Raw genomic sequence first — 17297 nt, forward strand, 5'->3', positions numbered from 1 at the left:
TGTCAACATGAGCTTTTCTTGGGATCCTGAAACACAAAACAAACTCTTTCTTTTGGATGTTGAAAAGTCCTTTATTGTCTTTTTGGATAATGCAAAGGGAAAACCAGTCAGTCAATTGAGCATTTCTTGTTTACTGTGTGCCAGGCACTGTGTGAAGAAAAGCAAAAACAGCCCTTGCCTTCAAGGAGTTTACAGTATAATGGAGGAGGCAACATATAGATAACTATGAACTTATAAGATGGGGGACCTCAGTTTCTTCATCTTTAAAATGAGACAGTTGGGGTAGGTAGCCTCTCATGTCTCTTCCTATTCTTGATCTGCTATCCAATAATTTTAGCTCAGTGATTTGGGGTATGTTGATTTACTTTTCTGGGCCTCACTCTCCCCAACTATAAAATTGTGGGGTTAGACTAGGTGATCTCCAAAGTCATTTCCAGCTCTAGATCTATGATCCTCTGGTCCCTCTGAGGTTACTAATGATACAATGGAAACTCCTTGAAGGTAGGTACTGGTTCATTTTGGTCTTTGTGTCCCCAGTGCCTGGCACATAGTCTACACTTACTCAATAGATGCTTGTTGACTGATTATTTGAAATGTTAAAATTATGCACACTACTATTTTGTCGCTTTCTTTGATCCAGTGAAACCCTAGATATTCAGTTTACTCTTACTTCCTTGAATTGTTTCTAGTTTTTCTGAAGTCCAAAGAGTTATATAGGGAACCAACATCAAGAATGTTTGAACTGGAGGGGCAGCTTGATAGTACAATGGATAGATTGCCAGTCCCAGAATTGGGAGGACCTGGGTTCAAATATGGCCCCAGACACTTCCTAGCTGTGTGACCCTGGGCAAGTCATTTAATTCCATTTATTGAGTCTTTGCCCATCTGTCTTAGAGATGTCACTAAGACAGAAAGGAAGGGTTAAAAAAAATTCCTGAGCCACACATTTCCTCAAACCTTCACTTTCACTTCCTTTATTGGTTTCCACTTAGGCTCATGACCGTGACATTTTAGTTTCTCTGTATGCAGATGACTCAGTGACAAAAAAAAAAAAAAGCTCCATTATCCCCAGCTATTTTGACCAGACTCTTAAAACTCAACTAACATTGGTATTTGTCATTTATGAGGCTTTTTGCATCAAAGAACTGGGACCAAACATGCCCACACCCGTATGGGAAGCCTTTCTAGACTGGTCCAGCTTGAGAATTAGGGTGCTTTCTCTCTACATTGTAGCCCTGACTTTTCATTCTTTCTTCTGCTCAACTTCCTTTAGTGAACATTGGTGAGAAACCTCTAGGAGTAAGAGGTTGACCTCAGCCTAGCCCAAAGCTCATCAAAGAAGACTGTTAGCCCAGTGAAAGATGTCTAAAAGCAGGAGGTTAATTTTTTTTTAATCCAGAGGCTTTTATTAGTCAATGGGAAAACTCATCATGGTAGGAAGGGGGCATATACATGGTATTTAACGAATATGTAACCCCTATCCCAAGACCCACTCTCCTTATTGGTGGACGTATAGGAAGAATGTGTATATATATATATATATATTCACACACACATATATTCCATTCCATCCCATCCTATCCTATTTTATTCTATTCTATTCTGCATGAACTTCTTGGTGCTTATTGTGTACTAGACACCAAAGATACAAAGACAGTAATGAGAGAGTCACAGTCCTTGAGTTTACATTTCCTGAAGGATAAACACTGTTATAGATAAAGAAATACAAAAAAAGATATGAAATAAATACAAAGTACTTTGACAGGAGCATTGATACTTAGGGGCATCAGGAAAAGCTTTGTGTAGAAGGTAGCATCTGTTCTGAGCCTTGAACAGAGGGAAAGGAATTTCTAGAGGAGGTGACAAGAGAGAATGGCATGGGGGTAGCCTGTACAAAGGCATGGAGGGAGGAAATAGGGGAAGTTTTGGCTACTAGAAAGGAAACTAGTTCTCTTGGAATGTCAAGTCAGTTTGGGTAGATAGGCTGGAGTCAAATCATGAAGGGCTTCAAATGACAAATAAGAGAGTTTGTATTTTATCCTTGTGACAAGGGAGAATCACTGATGATTGAAACTTCTTGAGCTGGGGAGTGGGGTTAGATCTATACTTTGGGAATTTCATTTTGGCAGCTAGGTGGAAGATGGAGTAGAGAGGGCCGAGACTAAAAACTGGAAAACCAATTAAGAGGCAATTGTAATGGTTTGATAAAGGAAAGGAATACATATTTATCCAGTATCTACTCTATACCAGGCAATATGCTTGTTTAAATATTAGTTCACATGGCAGCATGGTAAGAAAGTAGACAGGAGGACTGGGTGCAAATCTGGACTCAGATACTTCCTGGTTGTGTGGCCCTGGATAAGTCGCTTAACTCCATTTGCCTAGCCTTTGCTGCTTCTCTGTCTTAGAATTAATATTAAAACAGAATGTAGGGATTTTAAGGAAAAAAATAGTTTATTTGTTCCTCATAGCAACCCTTGAGAGAGAGGTACTTTATCATCTTGATTTTATAGTTGAGGAAATGGAAGCAGACAAAGGTTAAGTGACTTGTCTAGGGTCATAGCATCTGAGCCTGGATTTGAACTGATGTCACCCTGACTTCAGGCCCACTGCTCCATCTACTGCAAAAACAGCTGTCTCGAGGTGATGAGGCATGATGAGGGCCTGAGCTAAGGCAAATGGAGAGGAGAAATGAGAGAGACTGTGGAGGTCAAATCAGTAAGATCTGGAAAATGCATGTAGGTAAGGAGGTAGGGGCATTATGGAGAGTGAAGAGTTGAGAATGACTTCAAGGTCATGAATCTGAGGGGCTGGAAGGAGTGTGCCCCCTTGATGGAATTATGTCTCTCTTTCATAAGTATATATGTACATAATTGAAGAGGGAAGTGACGAGTGTCTGTTGGAGATAAACTTACAAAAACATGGGATCCACTTCAATGCTGATGCAATAAGAGGCACAGTCTATACCAGTCCTGTGCACAGATGAGTGTCTTCCATGCTCTTTTTAACTGAATAAACTCACCAAAAGGAAGTGAGGGAATTTCCCCCTGGCATCTGCTTCACAAACTCGACTCTGTGAGGATGTTGGATCTGTTTTTGCAAAAAGATCCCATTCTTCTTTATCCCCAGTCTCTGTTCTCTGGTCTTTGTGGCTAACCAAAGAAAAACAAAACAAAACATCAGAATATGGTCAAATTTAAGATGTCCCAGTAGAGATCTTTAGAATAGTCATGAGAGTAGAGACATTAGTCAAAGGTGCACAACAGAAACCAGCTTCAGTTCCTTGGACCCTGAGGCTCCCTCAACCCAATGTCTGGTAGTCCTCTTCCTCTTGGCTCCTAAACTGTCTGGAAAGAGGAGTCTGAAGTCATCACCTCCCTGACTACTCACTTCCCAAGACTCTGTTTGTCTGGCTTCAAACCTTGTCACAGAACTAAAGCTGCTTTGTTTAAGGCCAATGGTCTTCTGATGGCCAAATCTAGGGTTTTTCATTCCACCTTCTTGACCTTCCCTCCTCTCTTTTTTTGGCTTCCTAATATGGCTTTCTCCTGTTTCTCTTCCCACCTGTCTTATTTCCTTCTTGTCCATTTCCTTCACCAGTTCTGCTTCTTCCATACACTCCATGGGTGTCTCTCCCAAAACTCTGTACTCAGAGCTTAAATTATCGCCTTCGTGGGTGACTTCCAAATCTATATCTAGCCCCAACCTCTAATTTAATTCCTGTTCTGCATGTTCAACTGGACACCACCTGCATGGTGCCCTAGCAGCATCTGAAACCTTCCATTAAATTAAATTAAAATTGATTACATTAAAACTAAATTCATGCCTCTTCTCCAACTCTCTTCTCTCTCTTGATGCTATACAAAACTTCCAGGCACCCAAGCTGAAAACCTTTGAGTTGCCTTGAATTTCACCGCCTTCCTTTTAATATATACATCCAATTGATTGTTCAATCGTATAGACATTAATTCTGTATATTTTGTTGTATCTTCCCCCTTCTGGGCATTCATGTTTCTACTACCAATAATGCAAGCACTTATCACTTCTCATCTGGACTAAATCATCATATGGGATTTTGGTCATCTTGCACCTTTTATCAATAGCTTTTAATGGTTTTCTGTTGCTTAGAAAAATCAAGTATAGACCCATAAACTTGACTGGCATTTAAAACCCTCAATCATTGTCTCAAGCTCACTTTAATGATATAATTTCATTTTAGGATCCTTTATACTCTGGGTTTCTATTATTTATTCCACAAACTAACCCAATTCATTCTTGCTTCTCTCTATCTTCCGGTGTCCTTTCCATCCCTGGAATAAATTGCATTTACATTTATGTTTTTTGAAAATCTCTTTCTTTTAGATCTGGCTCAGATGTCCCCTCTCCATGAAGGCATCCCTTACTTTAGTTAGTTACATGGAACAGCAGATAAAATATTGGACTGAGAGTCAGGAAAACCTGAGTTCAAATCCTGCCTCAAACACTAGCTGAAAGAACCTGGGCAAGTCACCTTACATTTATCTCTCTCAGTTTCCTCATCTGTTAAATGGAGATAATCATAGCACCTGCTTTCCAAAAATGTTGTGAGGATTCAATGAGGTAATATATGTAAAACAGCTTTGCAAACCTTACCAGGTAAATGTTAATTATTATTATTATTATTTATTCCTAATTTTTACAGATGAAATTAATTTCTTATCCCTCCTATTCTCATATTATACTTTGTTTCACATAGCATATTGTACAAAAATAATTTTGTATTCATTTAATTTATTACATACCTTTTATAGAAGGAAGGTTCCTTGAGGGCAGAATCTCCTTTTTGTCTTCATATCTTCAATCCCTCAAATAGTAGATTTTTTTAGTAGTATTTTTTTAAAGAAGTGGATGAAGAATGTTCATGAGCTAGACCCATGATGGCAAACTTATGGAACATGTACAAAAAAAGAGCATGCAGAGTCCTTTCTGTGGGCATGCCTATAGTTGCCTGCCAGAGTTTGTTACTAGAAAGTCAGAGGGACTTATGACAGAGTTATTTTCCTCCCGCTCTTCATGTGCCTGATGATATTCCCCACTTCAACTGCCCCTCTGCCCAGCAGCCCAATAGGAGTGCTTCCTCCCTTCCCTGTCTGGGGTAAGTTGCTGGAAGTGGGGTTCACATTCTGTGTGAGGGTGTAGCACATACAGCAGCCTATTGAGTCTGTGGTGAAGGTGATTCCCATGGTGGTATTGGAGAGGAGCTAGGTTTGAGGGGATCATAACTCACAGTGTTGCACATAGCTGGAGGGGAACAGAGTGCTGGGGCCACCCTCCTCCTCTCCACCTCCTCTCCATGTGCTCCTCTCATCACCCACCCCTCTGCCCAGTAGCCCAAATGGAGTGCTTCTTCCCTCCCTTGTCTGGGATAAGGGATGGGGGTGAGGTGGAGGAGGGACAGAGTGTGGCACTTGGTCTCTGAGGGGGGCAGGCATGGCACTTGGTCTGGGGTGTAGAGTGGCAGAGGGTCCTGGAACTCCTCTGTAAGGTTCACCATCACTGGTCTAGACAGTGATATAATATGGATGGGCAATTCATAGTTTAATCCACCAAATGAAAATCTATTATATGTATATTTCTAGCAAATAAGATGTTCCACTTTAGTTTCTCCATTGAATTGTGAACTCTGTGAGGTTAAGGATCCAGTTACACCTTTTTAAATCCCCTCAACATTTAACATAATATATACCACACAATAGGCTTTCACTTTTTTTAAATGAAGCATATTAATGTTCATAATCTAGATAATATTGTAACATTGATGGGTAACCATAGTTAAATGGACCAATAAAAATCTATTTTCCAAATTATATGATAAAATAAATGGAAAATCTATAAATGAATGTACTAAAATAAAGAGAAGCTATTTTGCAGGGTATATAAAATGCTTTGGGGGGAGGCAAACCATATAAAAGAAGAATGTCTGTTGATCAGGTATGTTTACACTCTGGATAGATAACCCACAAATCAATCAGTGAAGCAGGTGTATGAAGAATGCCTCTTGTTCAGACTATTGGATGGACAATTCATAAAGCTTATTCCCTGAACATATCTTAAATGACTGCTGCAAATGGATGTTGAGCTGAATCCAAAATTGAACTGGAGGAAGAGAACAAACTAGATTGCCATTGAGAAAGTGATTAGGTCTTTTAATGACTTCTATCCTTCTCCTTGAAACAAAGGCCCATCTCTTTAATGCCTAAAGAGTGTTTTGATGATATAGAGTCCTGAATCATGGAGCACTAGAGTCTCCAAGGAATTAAAATGGAGGATTAGACAGAGGAAATTGAGAGGTAAGCAAGTGGCAATGCATTGCAAATGAGGAATTATGCTAGAGAAGGATGTTGGCAGAGAAATGATCAGGGGGAAAAAATGTACCAGTCAGAGTGAGATCAAGGCATTAACCAAACGACAACTGGCACGTGTCACTGGTACATTACAATAGCAAGAGAACCCAAGGACCCACTCTGACAAACTTATGGAATAATGTGGCCAGTGGTCACCTAGATCCTGACATACCTAGGTGAATTTTGACATACGTTGGTAGAGATGAGATCATATATTTATTTAAAGTAAAGGAGTATAAAATACATTTATTTAGCAGATAATGTTCCCCAGGAAGGGAAAATTAAGCATATTCCTTATATGCATCTCTTTTTTATGTTGGAACACCAATCCATAATATTTCTAAAAATAAAGTAAAGATTAGTCCAGGGCTATGTATTCAATAAATTCTCATTGAATGAAGAAATCCCTATAACCTCAGCATCTCAACACAGAAAATCAATCAAGGAATAAGCATTTACAAATTGCCTACTTTGTTCCTGGAATTCTCTCTCATCATCCTGGCTTCCTTCAAATCCTAGCTAAAATCTTACCTTCTACCAGAAATCTTTTCCTACCCTTAATCCCTTCCTGATGCTGTTTATTTCTAATTCATCCTGTATATAGCTTGTTTGGACATAGTCGTTTGTATATCATCTCCCTAACTAGAATGTGAGCTCTGAGAGAAGGAATTGTCTTTCTATCCTCAGAATTTAGCACAGTTCCTGGCATATAGTAGTCACTGAAACAAACCTTTGAAGACCCAGTGGATTGCTGCCTGGCCACTCACTTTTCAAGGCCATAGGGATTTATATGATGATTACAAAATGAACCAATCCTTACAACTTAGAAATTTACATTTTATGGGGGAAGATTGTTTTTTAAGTTTGGGTTCAAAAGAAAGGCGATAGAAAATGAAATTCAACCACAGATGGACTTTCTTTTTTTACTTTTTTTAAATTCAAAAACTTCACAGGGTTTTTTTTTTAACAGACTGTGAGAGAGTGTCAGCAGGAAAGAGATAAAGGGAGGAAAGGAAGAAGACATGGAAAGAGAGAGAGAGAGAGAGAGAGAGAGAGAGAGAGAGAGAGAGAGAGAGAGAGAGAGAGAGAGAGAGAGAGAGAGAGAGAGTCCCAAATGGATTTTCTAAAGGGTTGTATATATGGTAAGTGTGAGACCAAGATTTTATCAATTTTTATATCTGAAATACCTTAGAGGCACTGGATATTTAAATCACCCCATTGCATAAAGTGAACATTGCTATGTCAACAAGTAGTCACTTGACACACTCATAAGTACTGGTTGTTTGCATTATTCTTAAAGTTACACACAGCATATAGTCTGAATTGGGGAAGAAAGTGAATGTTCCCCAACTCAGACTATTGAGCAGGGGTCCCCAAACTTTTGGCCAGTTCACTGTCCCTGAGACTATTGGAGGGCTGACTATAAAAAAAAAAAACAAAGAAACTATGAACAAATCTATATACGGCTGTCTGGGATAGCGGAGGCTGCAGCTGAGGCTGTGATTGGCCTGTCACACCTTGCACAGGCCCATCACTGCCACCACTATACAGGGCAGCAGCATACACAGTGTGGAATCCCCTCCCCCAGATCGCAGCTCACCATGCTGATGGCTTCCATTGTGCAGCCACATAATCCTTTACATGGTGCCTTAGCCATTGGAAGTAGTACTTCCATTTTTTGTAGTGCCGCCACATACAGTCTTCCTTTCACTGACAACCAATGAAAGAGGTGCCCCTTCCGGAAGTGTGGTGGGGGCCGGATAAATGGCCTCAGGGGGCCGCATGTGGCCTGCTGGCTGGGCCATAGTTTGGGGACCCCTGCTATTGAGAGTCAAGCTCATGAGGCAGACTCTCCCACAGGGAATAACTAGGCTAATTTTGGAAGCAAAGAGAAGGCTATTAAGATGTATGTCATTTAATTGGTGATGCAACTATTAAAAATCCCACCCATGAAAGAGAAGCAGGTCCTTACCTTTAATTTTTATGATGGAGCTTTAAGTAGTAATTGTCATGTTGGAGGCATGTTAGATAGGAGATACAGAAGGAATGTTACAATTACACTTGTAGGGAGGATCTTAAGGATTAGTGTAAAAGTGCAAGAGGATTCAATTCAATTCAATTAATTCAATCCAGCTCAATAGGTACTCTGTAAAGACCTATAGTTGGACCAGCATTATGTTAAACCTTGGGGATTCAGGAAGCAATCAATTAACAGGGATTTATGAAAGTGCCTTTTATGTACTCAATACTGTGTTAGGTACCAGAGTATTAAAAAGACAAAATGAAAAAAAAATAGTCCCTGCCCTCCTGGAAGCTTAGATTCTAATGATGGAGACTAGATGTATACATGTCACCAAATGTCTCTGGGATTGTCTTCTTCCTATAAGGCAGTTGGACTAAAAGATCTCTAAGGTTCCTTCCAATCATAAATCTATGATTTTATGATGCTGATGTATTGTGCAACCTTGGGAATCACTTAGGTCAGCAAGCATTTATTACTACTTTTTAAAATAATATTTTATTTTTACCCAGTTACATGTAAAACAATTTTAACATTCATTTTTTTTAAAATTTTGAGTTCCAAATTTTCTATTTCCTTCCTTTCTCTTTCCCTCCCAACCCACCTGAGACTGTAAGCAATCCAATATAGATTTTACATATAGCAAGCATTTGTCATTTTTAATCATATTTTATTTTTACCCAATTACATGGAAAAATTTTTAATATTCATTTAAAAATTTTTTGAGTTCCAGATTTTCTCCCTCCTTTCCATTCCCCACCTCCCTCATGACAGTAAACAATCTAACATATTTTACATGTAGCAAGGATTTATTAGATACCTATTCTGTTCTACTGACAGAGCTAAATATTGGGGGATACAGAGAAAGGCAAAAAATAAGTCTCTGGTCTAAAGGAGCTCCCAGTCTAATTGAAGGAGACTGTTGGGAAACTACTATGTATAAACAAAATATATACAGAATGAATGGGAAGAAGGTTCAGAGCTTGGGAAGGCACTAAGACTGAGGACTGGGAAAGGCGTCTTGAAGGAGGGAAGGAAGATGAGATTTGAAGGAAGCTGAGAAGCCAGGAGGCAGAAATGGGGAAGGAGAGCATAGCAGGCTCTCATAGGGTGGGAGGATACACCAATGAAAACGCTTGGAGTCCGGAAATGGAGCCTCTGGTGTGTGGAATAGCAAGGACAGCAGTGTCACTGGATCGCAGAGTAAGAGGGGTTTTTAAGAAGATCCGGAGATCTTAGGATCCCTGGGCCTCAGTCATTTGTATTCTCTTCCAATTCTATTCTCTGATCCCTAGGACTTCCCTGGGCCTCTGTTTCCACGCCTGTAAAATGAAGTTTTGTCTAGATGGCCTTTATTTTCCCCATCAGGAAAATGAGGGTATCAAGCTAGATGATCACTTCCACTTCTAAATTTCAGATCCCTTTCACCTCCCTGGCTCTCAGTTTTCTCATCTGTAAAATGCTGAGCCCCTTTGGGGGCAGGTAGGTGGCTCAGTGGAATGAGAGCCAAAGCCTAAAAACAAGAGGTCGTGGGTTCAAATCTAACCCCAGACCAGGGCAAGTCCTTTAATCTCCATCGTCCAGCCATCACCGCGCTTCAGCCTTGTAGCCAACAGATGGTATAGAATCTAAGACGGAAGGTAATGATTTAAAAGAAAATGTTGATCTAAGTTCCCTCAAGCTCTAAAGCCGGATGTTTTCAGTGGACTGAATACGTACATACAGGAGCAAGAACCTGCACTCCCAGAGTCCAGTCCGGTCACAGTCACTCCTCTCCTCTTCCCTCTTCCTCAGCATCTACCATATACCAGCATAGGACGCACACACGTGGCACTGAGCCAGGACACAACCAAAGAGCAGTGAATCAGTGCCTGGGGCTTTTCTCCCCCTCCTTCTACGCGGCTCTCTAATGGGCGAGGTTTCGGCCTCCCTCCAAGCCACGCCTTCCAGACTTCTGATTGGTCCTTTCGAAAGAGGCGGTGGCGGCGACCCGAGACAGAGCCAGAAGCGGAGGCGGTTGGTCGGGGATAAGGCACCGCTTTAGCCTTGGGATGGGGACCCAGGAGACGAGCTGAGCCTCTGGTCCCAGAGCCGGTAAGTAGCCCGCCGCTGCCGTGGGGACCTGTCTCCTGTGCCTTGGGCATCTGTACTTACTGGATTCGGCCAGAGGCTACTTTCCGGGGGTCCCTCGGCGTAGGGGTAGCGGGCTAAGCCCCGCCCATACCTGGCGGCCATTGGCCTTCCTGGGAAGGGAGGTAACCCCGCGTTCTGGTTGGTTCGTGATGACGTCCGTTTACCCATTCCTCCCTCTCCCACCTGCCTGACAGCTCCTAGGGTCCAGATGCGTCCCCAGGCTCTAGTTCAGAAGAGGGGCAACCGTGGTGTCCTTCTAGCCCTCAGAACCTAGGAGAGCAGGTAGAGAAGTAACTCTTCATCTCTATCAGACCAGACCCTACGCCCTTTTTACATATGAGGAAACGGAGGTCCAGAAGAGTATCGTTACCTGCCCAGATTCACCCAGGTCTCTCAGAGCATCAAAAGGACTTAGATTTAGTGCTTGGAAGGGACCTTAGAGATTACTTAGTCCACTCCCCCTTTACTGTCCCCCGCCCCCCAATATACAGATAAGGACACTCAGGTCCAGATTAGTGAAGGAACTTAACCAACACAGGTATGCCATGGCATAAAAGAATAGATTTAGTTCCTGGAGGGATCTTAGAAATCATTTAGTCCATTAGTACCATCTTACAGAGGAGGAAACTGAGGCCTTAGAGAGGTTTTGCTCAAAGTCCCACATGTCATAGAATTAGAGATGGAATGGATTTTGAGATCGTAGTTGCGTCCAACTGTTTCATTTACAGAGGAAAATACTAAGGCCCAGAGATGTTAAGAGACATATGTAAAGTTACCCAGGCATGTGGCAAAGCAATTTATTTCAGTTCAGGAAGAATTTATTAAATCCTATATGCCACGAACTGGAGGGGAAAACCAAAGCAAAGAAGTCTATCCTCTTCTCACTTGTATCCAAAATCAACTCTGTGAAGTGGGAAAGAGGACTGGATTTGAAGTGAGTACTTCCTTTCGAGTTTACTGACGTGTATGGTCCTGAGCACATCAGCTAATGAATCTGGTTTTAATTTCCTCATCTTCTGGGATCTATTTTGACTCTAAATTCATGCTTCTGTGGTACCCATAGATAGTGCTTACACCTTAATGATTGGTAGTTGATTGCTTGGTTGATTATGTGTCTACATTGACTTAAAAAAACCCAAACTCTTACCTTCTGTCTTAGAAAGTAAGGGCTAAGCAAGGAGGATTAAGTGACTTGCCCAGGATCACTCAGCTAGGAAGTATCTGAGGTCACATTTGAACCTAGGACTTCTTATCTCTAGGCCTGGCTCTCAATCAACTGAGCCACCTAGCTTCCTCCAATATATTGACTTCTAATTTTTCCCAAGACTATCCCTCCCAAGTGGGGCAAACCAGATCATTTATTTATATTGAGAACATCCTTGTGCTTTTTTTTTCTTGGGCCATCTTCAGGTAAAGATGTTTGGTTTTTTTTCTGAATTTCTTATCAACATCAGAAAATGTTTATTATGAATGATAATATTTCAGATGTATGATATAGAGCAGACGTTTCAAACTTAAAAACGTGAGACCATTAAACTGTACATAAAAGATCCTTACAGACCTCAAATTGATGTAGTGAATCACACATGTTTCTGTATTTCTTTTTTTGTTAATACATCACCATCTTGAAGACAGGAATTACATTTTAATCTGGTTCAGACCACACTGTCATATTTGATATCTCTAGAATAGAGGACAGAGTACTAGCCTTAAAGTCAAGAAGGAAGGATTAAAGTCAGAGTCATAGAATTCAAGAAGGGACCTCAGGAGTCATATATGGAAAGGGATTCCCATGATAGTTTCACCACAAGTTATTATCTAGCCTGTACTTGTAGATCTTTTGTGAAGAGGAATTCACTACTTCATGAGGCCACCCATTCTGCTTAATGAGAGCTTTTCCTAATATCAACATTCTGAGTCCCATTTCTGACACATACTGTCTCTCAGATGTTGGTGGAGTTCTTTAATCTCTCATTTAACTAACTCTTTATGTTGTAGAAATACTGTTATTTTGCATTGGTAGAAGGCATTTCCATTATAGGAATTCTCTCTCTAAACCAGTAAAGTCACAGGTAGACCAAAACTTGAAAGAAAAAGATCTATTTGCATAAAGATTTATAATGTGCATTTCTTACTATCCCCTTTTGAAGTGTGTGTGTGTGTGTGGGGGCATAACTATTACTGTTCTCATTTTTCAAGTAAAGAAACTGAGGCCTAGAGATATTAAGTTGTTGGCCTTGGTTTACATAATGGAAATGTTGGTGATGGAATTTGAACCCTGTCATTTGGATTCCAAGGCCAATGTTCTTTGTCTTTGTCTTTTGCCTTGTTTATTATGGGGTTAAAAAAAATACCTCAACCTAACATTTATTTGTCCTTGAAGAACTGCATAGACTAAGACAAGATTTACTCTTTCTTCTTTACCTTTTAGCCTACCCACTTTCTGAATGGGCAAAACTAGAAATCTTCTATCTAGTGACAGAGATATCAGTGAATTAATAAGCACTTTAAGTAGTTGTTAATTGGCACTATTGAGTCTCAGACACTGTGCTGGACCATAAAGATACAAATATAAAAATAAAAGAGCCTCTGCCTGGAAGGTGCTTACATTACTAAAGGAGACAGCAAAAGAATCAACTCACGGGTCTGAGCTAGACCATGGTTTGTAGAACACTTTCCTTTCTTCAGATACAGGTTGCCGTTTTTTTTTTCAACAAAAGCAGATACCATTAGCTAACATTTATATGTTATTTTAGGGTTTGTTAATTGCTTTGTATATATTCCACCATTTAACCTCCCAATTACCATGAGAGGTGGGTGTAATTATTGTCTCCATTTTACACATAAGGGAACTGAGTCTTAGAAAGGTTAAGAGACTTGCTTAGGATTATACAACCTGTAGATGTCTGGGTCAAGTTTAAAATTTATGTCTTCTTGACTTGTCAAGTCCATCACTCTATTCACTCTACCATGCTGCCGAGATCTGATGCCTGTGGATAATTTGTCCAATTTGGAATCATTTTGTAGATTTCCTCCTTCCCATTGGCTCCTAGTCAAATTGAAAAATTTGAAACAGAAGCAGTATAAATAAGCCATGTCTAACTGGCACAATTGCATTCATGAAAAGACAATTTCTAAGGACTATCCAACTCCCAGTTTGAGTCCACGTATGACTTCACTTGGGTGGACTGTTCTAAGACTCACTTCTTCAAGACATGACATGTGATTTTGAGCATTGCTCTTTGGCCACTCCTCTTCTGGAACCTAAATGAAGTGAAATAGAAATCCTAGTGGAAAATCAACTGCCAAACTTCCTGAGATATGACCGTTGGCTGAGTCATCTATTTCATGTACCCCTTTCATAAGCCAGCTGAAACTGAGCAGTAGTAATTGTTTCTCCTCTCATTATTTTGCACCTCTTGAATTAGAATGACTTTTTTTCCCCTCAGATAAAAATCTGCTTATTGGCGTTCTCCTGGAAGTGCAGTTCAGAAAGGAGAATTCTTCCAGTGATGATACCTATTTATTGAAATGGAAAGTTGGAGAGAGCTCATGGTTACAAGTTAGCCTATAGAAGGGAGTAATTTTATAGGGAAGAATGTGACTTTAGCAGACTCTTCTAATATTTTCTTCATCTTATGAGATATTTCTGAAAAGTCTTTCAGCAGCACAGAGAAAAGAAGGATGTTAATTAAGCCCATCTGCTCAATTGTTGTTGTTCATTCATTTCAGTTGTGTCTGACTCTTCATCACCCCATTTGGGTTTTCTTGGCAAAGATACTGGAGTGGTTTGCTGTTTCCTTCTCCAGCTCATTTTATAGATGAGGGAACCGAGGCAAACAGGGTTAAGTGACTTGCCCCAGGTTTACACAGCTGGGAAATGTTTGAGGCCAAATTTGAACTCAAGTCCTCCTGAATCCAGGCCCCCTATCAGCTGAGCAGCCTAGCTGCCCACTTGCACAATACCATACATATAAAGGCTTCAAATACTTTTGATGACAACTAAGATATATGAATATGTACATATATAAAACATTTTTGTTATTTCTTAATCAGAATTAGGAAGTCTGAAAAAAAAACCCTTACTATAAAAGGATTAGGAAGTTTGTTCCTGTTTCTGTTTCAGATAAAACAACCAACCATGTCTATTGTTTAGGTTATGATTCAATATCTTCTGAATGTGTAGAAAAAAAAGTGACTGAAATTCTGAATAGTGTGGTGAAGCAATCCCAGAATCAGGAAATCAGTGAGGATTGTCCTAGATTCCTATGGTTTTCACTTATAATTTTTATTGTGATGAGTGGGTAGAGATTACCTTTCACTGTAGTACCCTACTCCCAGTATTGTAAGAGAAAGCAAATTGTAAACTTTAACAAAACTCTAAATAAATCTACCTCTTGTTATTCAAGGAGACCTGAGGTTGAGTCATACATAAGTTTAAAATGGTTAAGTTTTAAAAATAAATAAATTTGGAAGTTGTGAGGAATCATACATCTGTTTGTTTTTCTTCACAGGGCTCCATATTAATTACAGTTATCCTTTCCACATTGAGTTAGTGGCACAGCACTCCCTTGTTCTGGAAAATCCACATAAGATTTTTTGACCCTCCATATGAGAAGTCTGAATTCTTTCTTTTTCTTTTATGATGTGTTTACTAGTACCTTTTTGTAAATCTTGGGTTAAATATTCATTTCTGAATTTCTAAACTTTTTCTATATCATTTGCTGGCCTTTGCATGCATGCAATCAACAGCTTCAGCAAAACTCCCCCCAAATTTCCATTTTTTTATGTTGACCAGTAATATGTTGAAATTACAATGGGGAAAGTTGTGATGTAGATGGGGTAACTGTGTATTTTAACTTCAGAGTTAAACTGTGAACTCAGCAACACAAAGAGTAGTTTTATTGATGCAATCCAATTGTCTAATATTGACCTCTGAGGAGGTAAATAGATTAAGGCATCCTTGTATACAGTGATGCTTCCTGGGAATGATATTATATTGAGAGTCAGCAGGGGCTTATTAACTGTCCTGGATAACCCACACTCTTTCCCTTACTCATTATTTAGTGGCTTAAATTTACTTTCTGTATAGGCTTGTCTTGTCCTATTCTCTTTTATTTTATTATTTTTTTAAAAATTTAAAATCCATACCTTCTATCTTGGAATCCATACTGTGTATTGGTTCTAAGGCAAAAGAGTGGTAAGCTCTAGGCAATGGGGGTTAAGTGACTTGCCCTGGGTCATATAGCTGGGAAGTATATGAGGCCAGATTTGAACCTAGGACCTCCTGTCTCTAGGCTTGGCTTTCAATCGACTGAGCTACTCAGCTTCCCCCCCTTCTACCCCCCTCCCCGCCTTTTGTATTTTAAATTGTAAAGTTCCTGAAGATCTGGAATTAAGTAGAGTTTATTTCACATTTGGTCTAGAGGGTTCCACAACATGTGAATGTGAGCACTTGGCATTTATGATGATTAAAGTTGCAAAAATCTTCACTAGAATTCTAGAATTGTAGGGCTGCAAGGTGTCTACATTCTGTCCAGCAAACACTTATTGGATGTACACCCGATATAAGGTACTGGTCTTGGGAATATAGAGAAAAAAGCAAGAGAAGAGCCCTCATGGAGTTTACATCCTCTTGAAGTGAGGACGGAGGACAGGCTGCTGGGATACCACTCAGACAAGGAAATAGAAAATGACTGGAGGAAGGAGAAAGCATTAAGCACTGAGGTACCATGGAAGACTTTCCGGATGTGACTCCTGAGTTGAACTTTGAATAAAATGGAGGAATATGAGGGGTGAAGCTGAGGAGAGGGTATATCCCAGAAATAGGAAATATTCTGGGTGAATGCTCAGAGGTGGGATTTAGAAAGGTCTCATTCAGGGAATGACTACCCAGTTGTACAGTTTGGTGGGAACACAATTCTTGGAGGGGAGTAAAATGAGATAATGTGGGGAGATCAGAGTTTGAATGTGATGGACCTTAAAAGCTAAGGGGAAGAGTGTGTAGATACAATAGGTCCCATGTCCATGGGTGACATGTTCTAAGACCTAGCACAAATGGCTGAAACAATGGATATAATTGAACATCTGCTGACTCCATGTACATGTGCTCTCTCTCCACTTCTGCCCCTCCAGTCCAGCTCCACAACCTCCTCTCCCTGCCACAAAAAACCTTGAAAAGTAAAGGTGAAAAAACAAATTAGTGAAAAGTGAAAGGTAAAGCAGAAGAGACCCTTACTGCTGCCTGAAGACATCTGCCTGCATGTTTCCATGGATAATTGAAATGAAAAAAAAAAAAAAACAGAACCTTGGATCTGGGGACCTGATTGGATTATCTTAGAGGCAATAGAGGATTGAAGCATGGCAGTGACTGGGCCAGATTTATGCTTTAGTAAGATTATTTTGGCTGCTCTTGGGAAGGTAGGTTATGGAAGAGAGAGACAAAAAGAAGAGAAGCCAGTTAGGTGTGCAATACTGGAGTGCAGGGAAAAGAGGGCTCGACTTAGAATCATCTTGGCTCTTGCATTTTATATCTGTGGGACTCTCCAGGCCTTGGTATCCTAAAATGAGAAGGTTGGAAAAGATAACTTCAAAGTCTGTTTATCATGAGGCCTGCATTAGAGCGGTGGCTCTGTAAGGGGAAAGAAAATAGAGATAGATGATAGAGAGGAGCTATTGTGGAGGGAGAAGCCACAAGACTTAGCATTTGCTCAGATATGAAAGGAGAATGAAGAGCCAAGGCTGACTCCACAGTCATTGAC

The 17297-nt window shown here is 40.2% G+C and overlaps 1 protein-coding gene across 1 annotated transcript in view; it reads left to right on the forward strand.

Annotated features, from left to right (window-relative positions):
- The first annotated feature begins 8775 nt into the window (after nucleotides 1–8775).
- The window catches only part of GAS2L3 (growth arrest specific 2 like 3), a 42014-nt gene continuing 33492 nt past the window's right edge, over nucleotides 8776–17297 (forward strand). Inside the window, exon 1 of the mRNA XM_007503275.3 lies at nucleotides 8776–10497. The gene's annotated coding sequence lies outside the window, so the exon portion shown is untranslated. The remainder of the gene's footprint in view (nucleotides 10498–17297) is intronic.

The sequence above is a fragment of the Monodelphis domestica genome, chromosome 5 (genome assembly GCF_027887165.1).
Source record: "Monodelphis domestica isolate mMonDom1 chromosome 5, mMonDom1.pri, whole genome shotgun sequence".
Taxonomy (NCBI): Eukaryota; Metazoa; Chordata; class Mammalia; order Didelphimorphia; family Didelphidae; genus Monodelphis; species Monodelphis domestica.